Here is an 8,109-nt window from a genome sequence, read left to right on the forward strand (position 1 = left end):
GTAATGACTTTGGAATGTCTTGGCACTCTTGCCTAGGTGAGATATGGCAGCCTTGAGAATTATATAGGCAGGTACAGTAACTATGTTACACTCATATTGCCTTACTCTGAAAGCAATGGATTTTTTCTGCTGCAGCTGGCAGCTTTTGGCAGCGCTCTAGCCAATAGAAGGGGAATTCTGAACTGATCTCCCAATACAAGCATTTCAACTTCACAAAGTTTTAAACATCTGCAGTTGCTGGTCAGGACCACAACATCTTTTGGCAGGTAACACAGGAATTACAACAGCTTTCCATGGAAAAGGAATTGCCTCTATTGTCTCAGTCTTCTCCAATCCAAATCTCACTCTGCATTTTATTCACCTGGACTTCAATGCAGACTCAATTTTCTCCCTTAGAGGGAGAAAGAGGTCAGCCAAGCAGAACTATGTTGCTACCTCGAACACATAATAAGGCCAGGGCAGGGCTCAAACAGTAAAAAAAGCGTATGGACCAAATGACCTGTATCTGGGATTACATTCAAATCCTAGAGCTGCCAAACAGCAAATACAGCATCAGGCAGTACACTGGCACCCTACAAAAGGTGTAGCCGAACCCCTTCACGCTAACAGAATCAGAGGCAGGAACAAGTAGTGCCATGAAATCAGGCAGAGAGCAATGCCAGACAACAGAAACCTCTGGGACAGCGATGGTCCTGAATGCTGGGCCCAGCCACACTTGCATCGGTGGGAAAGGCAAGCAAGGGCTTCTCACCTCCTTGCCCTTTCAGACCTTAGCAGAGCTAGGCAACATGCCAAAAGAAATACTGAAACAGCATCTGACAGTCAAGCCACAGCTAAAGCAACCCCCCTATTTTTCAACTGACAGCATCTCTTAAAAAGCAGGGTGGCTGAGTAAATGAACACATTACCGATCTGGTGGTCCTACACTTAATGAAAGTGTCTGTATACATATATACACACACATCAATATTTCTATTAAACACAAGACAATCCTTCAGGAAATCTCATGAAAAAATGAAATTAGTTATTTCATCAGCTATTGCACCTGCATTAATACTCAAGCCAGTTAGTTAACAGCTGAGCATTAATACTGCAGAAGAAAGAAAAATATAACTTTAATATGTCCCTAATAACAGAGAAAAACAGGACATGTGCAGGCACTAGGAGTTCTAACATTAAACAGGTACTGTACAAACACATACTACCAAAAGAGCCACAGGTTAGGCATCTAAATAAAGGGGATAATTTTCAAGCCCTTCAGCAGATGTGGAAGACATCGGTCTCATCAATGCTTATCACCTGTGCACAGTAACCTTCCTCTCTCACAAAATTTTCTAACAGTAGGTACCTATACTTGAAAACAAAACCATGACTACTGATGGAAAGTTATTGCAGCTACAGGATATAGCTATAATTGCAAACATCTCTCTGCTTTATTCAGAGGGGCTCCCACAGGTCTTGCTGAAGGCTGACATTAGATTGGCATTACATCCCAACTCTAAATCAATTTCCTCAATCAAGTTCAGGGCACAAACAGCAAGTTAATGGTGACAGATAACAAACTGAATAGCTGAAAACATCCTGCCATGTTACTTTAACATGTAACATGTTAATTTAACATTAACATGCTACATGTTAAGTAGAACGGTTTTAGTTGGAAGGGACCTTGAAGATCATCTGCTTCCAACCCGCCTGCAGCGGGGAGGGACACCTTCCACTAGCCCTGAATGGACTACATGCTCCACTAGCTCCACTGACATCCCAGCTCTGTCAACTGCTAAGTGACACCAACCAGACAAATAAAAACAAAACCAATAGTGCTTCATGAAAAGAATCATTCTATTCTACAAGATTACAAAGCAGCCTTCATTACAACTGCTGTGGAGAGAGCAAACAGTGGAAATCCTAAAGGTTAGCAGGTGTATGTAGTGTCAAGGATTACTTACAGGGAAGAAAAAAAAAGATTTGAACTGAATGGTGGAACTGCTCTGCTGAGAAATTAAAACACTATTATTGGTGTCAGGATTTACATCATATTATGGCATACAATAATACATTTCCAAAGTTCAGAATAATTCAGGATTGTTACTCCTTGATTTGTAATACAGACATTTCTATAGCCCTGAGGTCAGCCAGACCAGCTGGGAGGGGGCAGCAACTAATCTAAAACTACCCTTACTAAGAGTTAGCAGGACAGAGTGAGATCTTTAGACACCCGAGAGCCCCACACTCCCCAGTGACAGGCCAGGGATGCAGAAGTATCTCACCTCAGAAGAGAGGCAAACTATCAGACAGTTCCTCTAAAACAACATACTCTGGCTTCCATATGTTTTCCATTTTCACAGGAAGATGGCCTCACTTACCAATTCTCTCTGCTGTCATCAAGTAAGTACTCTGCAGTGAAAATGAAGTGAGACCTGGAAAGGGAAAGCTTGAAGGAACAAGACTGTATCTTGTCCCTTCCACGGCCCAGAAGCAAGACAAGCATCCTTACATCCTCCTCTGGATTGTTATCTAACCTGTCCCTAAGCTTCCCACGAAGGTTATTGCAGAATTTCTCTACCTATCTTCTCTCACTATTTAGCTATTTTTACAGCAGGAAAACAGACCACAGAATAAATCTATCCATCAGGTATACACAACAACAGTTTTGAGCTTTGGATGGGGAAAAAAAAAAAAAAAAGATTTAGTAGACTGCCTGGAGGAAGGAGACATAACATGGAAGAGATGGTACAAATATTTTCCAAACTTGCAGAGCTTAAAGTTGTTGCTGTCCAACAGCTGACTGAAGGCTTGTGTGACAACTTTGCGTGGTCTCAATCCACTTCTAAGTGCCATTATGACAGAAAGCAACACACACAGCAAGCTGCTCTGCACAGCGGGCTCCAACTAGAGACCAAGACATCCTTTTGCAGCAGAACTACAATTTGCAGGTGAGGGCTGATGCTTCTGGAGAAACTCACATAAATTATAAGGAGAGTTAGAAGACAGATACAAATGGTTTAAGCTGGATCACAGAAGTGCACAGAACACAATAATTTACCTATTTTGCACTCGTTCAAGGTAAAAAATGACCATACTAAAACTACAATAAAAAATTTGCTATAGTGCTGGGTTGAAAATGAGTGTTTTTCTCTTCTAAAATGATAAACCCTCAGAAATAAAAAGGAACTATTAGTTGATTCAAAGCACCTTTGTACTGCATTTCTCAGGATTTTGACAATTCTTCCTTAAGTACTGTTTTCTAAACTACAGTAATTCTTGAAAAAGCCTCAGTCAGCAGGAAAAAAAACCAAACCACACTCTCTCTCATAAATGCAGAGAAAGCCCTATAAATCTGAACCTACGAGATTCGCTGTCTTTCACAGACTATCAAGACTTTAAATACAGGGTTTTGGGTGTGTTTTTTTAAAGGAAAACTTTATGAGGCATGAATTTTAAGTCAGTGTCAGGATTTAGGAGATCTCATTTATAATACATTAAGCCTTGCAATTGTTAATACTGCTATTCAATAACTAATACTTAAAAATAATCAACTCTTCTTGTAATTTGATCTCTACCTAAGTATCAAAGCTAATCTTTACAGATCCGGAGGATGAAAGCTGGTAAATATGCTATGTAGGAACCCTGGACACTGATCTCAGAAGTGCTGAACACAGACATGTTCACAGTTCAAAGGACACCGCAGACACTTGCTATCTCCACAACGTAGAGGGTAGCTACCACGTAAAACATGAGGTTGACTTGAAACAACTAAAGTTTACAACTTCAACCAAAGCAATACCAGCTACAGAAAGGGTAGCAACAGCTTTTATGTTATTTATTGCCCAGTGCAATTTGAATTGCTGCAATTAAATCAACTACTAGATTTTACTTTAACTTTATAGTGGCAATAGTACTTACCCTGCAAACATTGTGGAGGAAGACAATGCAGAATGAATACATTAAAATTTTACTGCAAAAGTTCATTGTAAGTGAAGTTGGTTCCAGAGAAAAGCAAAACTTTCTGTTCTATGGACTTCAGGCAATCAGTATTACCGTCACTAATTAACAATACACCATACAGCAGAAGAAACAACAGTCTGACACAAAGTCAAATGGATGTGCTAGGATTTCAGGTAATATTTTTGTATAAAAAGACTATGGTGTTATAAAGCCAGAATTAAAAGTTATATAAGTACATCTAATTTATTACAGCTTTCAAGTGCTGTTCACTGACTGATTGGCAGAGACTGGCTCAAGCAATACAAGTAGTTATGTCAACAAAGCTAACTGACCATTTTTGAGATTGGAATATTGAACATGCAGATTGTATCTTGGGCAGTGACTATCACACACACTATAGAAAAAAACCTTGCATAAGGTGGTATGGGTATAACAGCAGATAGCCAGAAAAGCCGAAATCTTGCAAGTGAAGTATATAAGCACTCTCTCCATTTGTGTCTTGCTATTTTATCACCAAGAAAAGACTCTTAATGCAGTTGGATGCTGTACATCCATTTATAGACTTGAAATCTTGTGTGTTGATTTAAGAGCAGAGAAATGAGTAAATTTCCATGGCTAAGGAAGGGCAGGGGGAGGATGGGGAAGTCTTTTCACCCACATAACCATGCCAAGTTTTATGTCCATTGTTAGCTTGGTCTCCTGCAGAGAAAAAGCTTACTTGACCACTGTGTAAATAGATATTATTTTTTTTTTTTTTTTTTTTACTTACAGTACCCTTTTACACCATCACCTGATTTCAGCCAGAGAAGAACAGATTGCCAGCATGTAATTAAGTTCCTATCACTTCTATAAAAACAGCCAAGCCAGAGAAGGCAAAATTGCAATATGAACTTCTACAGGCTCAACCCCAAAGCATGTCATCCAGTTTCCGTAACTGAAAATGGTAGCCCACACGTCACCCTGTCAGTGCAGTCTGTGGAAAGGGGGAATTGCATGCAAAAAACATACAGGCACCTGCAAACACAATGGAAAAATCCTTGTTTGACCTCGAGACGCAAATTAAGCGCAATCTTCTTCATTAACTCTCCTGTTCAGAAAACTACTTGCTTTTTATAAACAGATAAAGCACATGTGCCCATGCACAGCCACTCCCCTAAGATGCAAAACCCTGGAGCCCCACCTCAGATGACTGACTAAGCACATTTTACTTCGTTAAAATCCATCTATTATTTAACCAGTGGAACTCCTTGTACTGTGCAGATAAGCTGATAAACTGTACAGAGGACAGATTTATCAAGGAAAACACATCAGGACAGGAAAAATCCACTAAACTGCCCCTTCATCAGCATTAGGCTAACCGCATTCATATTACTTCCAACTGGACTGACTGAATTCCTATCTGCTCAAAGTCAGATCACCCTGAAAAATACTCAACAGTCATGCCCTGGCACTATTCAGAAAAAGATTAGGTACTTAAATGGAAAAGCAACTATATCTGCAGTTAAATTAGATTATAAAATTGTACAGAAAGACACTTTGTGACAGAAATTGAAAGCTAACTGCCTGACAGTAGGAAGGATTTCTCCCCATGGGTACAATATCCATTACAGTGGTTCTGTGCTTCCTCTACAGCGTTGAAATTGGAGACTGCTGGATATACAGCACTTGATCACAACCCCACCTTTAATTGCCAATTTCCTAGTAAGGACATACATTTGGTACTACTAGCAAACATAAAGCATCACCACATGCTTTCTTAAAGGAAAGACCTAGAAGCAAAGTCCATATAACTAACCAGTATGTGAAGAAGCCCACAGCAAGGCTACTTTTTCAACATCACAGAAGGTACAGCTGGAAAGAACCTAAAGGACTCCCTACTTGAAACCAATACCATGCCTGTGCACCTGGGGAGGAGAGAGAATCAACTGGTTTTGAAGCATTCCTGATGGAGATTTCACTAGCAGGCTCAGAAACCTGACCATGCAAACTCTGTCATCTCCACGCCACTGAAACCTGCAGCCTGCTCAGACAGCATCCAAAACCAATACAGCAAGAAGTCAGCCGTATGCAAAGCTGAATTAAAATACAGCATCTTCAGGTTAACAAAACTTCACTCCACGTAGCTCATTAGAATTGACAGAATTGCAGCTCATTGGTAGGCAACTAATGAAGATGTAACAGATTCATACATGCTTACATCCGTTTTCTGTGGAATCTGAAGTTTTCAAAGTGTTACAGAAGTGCACCTCCAGCCCTCCATCACAGTACTCCCTGAAAGAAAATGTGGGGAAAGACTAAACTGGGTAAGCATCCCCAGAGCACAGACACCTCCACAGACCACAACCATAACTCCAATTAGCTTCAATAATGTAAAATCCAGGCTACATTGCATTTTCTGTGCTCACCCTACCTGCACCACTCAGACACACTATTTGACGTGCAACATGCTGAGCAGCTCAACCCCCATCATCTGAGGTACCAAAATTTAGTATGGCCAGTATCAACTACAAACTTTGTATTATGCCAGGTTTTTAAAGATTCAGATGCAGCCCAAGAAAATGCCTAAATGTGAAATATCAACTGCAACACTCAACCTTCTGAAACATGAGTGGGTAATTAAACAAGACAAACATCCGTTAGACTTTTAGTAGGGGACTGATCCTCAGCTATGCAAGATATTGTAAAGGCAAAGGCAGATACAGACCCTACCCCTGAGTTTAAAAGCCAATATATCCTGTATGAACTCCACTATCTCGTCAGTAGAGTCAGTATGAGGCACATAGAATGGTTTGGACCTCAAAGATCATGTAGTTCCAAGCCCCCTGCCGTGGGGGGAAGACACTGAGAGCGCTCCTACAGCACAAACAGAGAGAAGGAACACAGGGCAAAGCAGTTGGTGCCTGATTTTGTTCGCTCAGCTATGTGGCTGTTCATAGGTTATCTGTGATATGCTCCTGAAGGCGGTCAGGGGAGTGACTGAACTGCCTTCTGGTTTTGTAAGCGATCACAACATAGACGGCACCCAAAACTGCAGTGATATAAAATTCACACATAGTATTTTCATGTATTTAAGCTCTGCTCTACCACTCAGAACACAATCCGACAATGCACCTGACACCCAACACATGAGCACTGTGCCCACCGGTCACACAGAAATTACATGTTTAGGCTGCAACAAACGCACTTTGTCAGAAGACTGGAGACAAGAGTAATATTCTTACATTCTTTGGATATGTAAATATTCAAGTATCTATATACACACACATATACATGGAGGACAACAAAGCTATGATTTCTTAGTTCAAATCAGATATTGCCACACGGACGGGCTCGCTTAGGAAACATCCCAGCAAAACTATTTGATCCTTCATACGCACATATATATAGCAAGGTATACTTTTATATATCCATATGAGTAGATCTACCTGCAATGAAATACCAAACCACACACACCTTCCCCGCAAGCAGCGCACGGCTGCTCCTGCCGGCTCCCGGCCCCCCCGGCTGCCCCCCCGCGCCGCCCCGGGGCAGGGCGCAGCGCTCCCCGCAGCCCGGCTCCTGCTGCCCCGCGGAGCCCAGCGCCTCTGCGGGCAGCCGCGGTAGCTCAGCTCGGGGAGGCACTCAGCCGCTGCCCAAGCGAGGAGCCGGCCAGCACCGAGCCCGGTTTTCCACCCGCTCCCCACCTGCGGCGGCACCTGCGGCCGCGCCCAGGCCGCGACGACCAGCCTACCTGGCGGAGGGCAGGAGCCGGCGGGGCGCCGCGGCCCGCTTCCTCCCCCGGTGCTCGGTGCCAGGGAGGGGCTGGAAGCCGGCGAGGTGCCGGTGGAGCTCGGCGGGGCCGGCCCGGGCGGCGAGGTGCCGCCCGCCTCCTCCCCGCTGCTGACTCAGGAGCAGGCGCCTTCCCTCCCCGCAGCCTCCCGGGGGCGGCCACCGCGTTTCGCGCAGGATCACGGCCCAGAGACCCCCACCCTCAGCTCGGCACGCACCGCCCACCGCCGACCCGGCGCTGTGGCGGCCGCGCCCGCTGCAGCGGTGGGGAGCTGTACCTGTGGGCAGCGGCTGCCTCAGCGGAGGGGAGAAGAGGCGGGAACCGGCCCCCAGGCAGGGACGCGGGAGCTTCTCGCCGCCGGCAAGGCGGGGAGCTGCCGCGCGTCCATCTTGAGG

The 8,109-nt window shown here is 43.9% G+C and overlaps 1 protein-coding gene across 2 annotated transcripts in view; it reads right to left on the bottom strand.

Moving 5' to 3' along the window:
• Positions 1–7,897, bottom strand: part of KIAA0319 (KIAA0319 ortholog) — a 59,338-nt gene extending 51,441 nt beyond the window's left edge. For both annotated transcript variants that reach the window (XM_055800949.1, XM_055800948.1), the window contains exon 1: positions 7,676–7,897. The gene's annotated coding sequence lies outside the window, so the exon portion shown is untranslated. The remainder of the gene's footprint in view (positions 1–7,675) is intronic.
• Positions 7,898–8,109: the final 212 nt, after the last annotated feature.

This window comes from Falco peregrinus, chromosome 3 (genome assembly GCF_023634155.1).
Source record: "Falco peregrinus isolate bFalPer1 chromosome 3, bFalPer1.pri, whole genome shotgun sequence".
Lineage (NCBI taxonomy): Eukaryota > Metazoa > Chordata > Aves > Falconiformes > Falconidae > Falco > Falco peregrinus.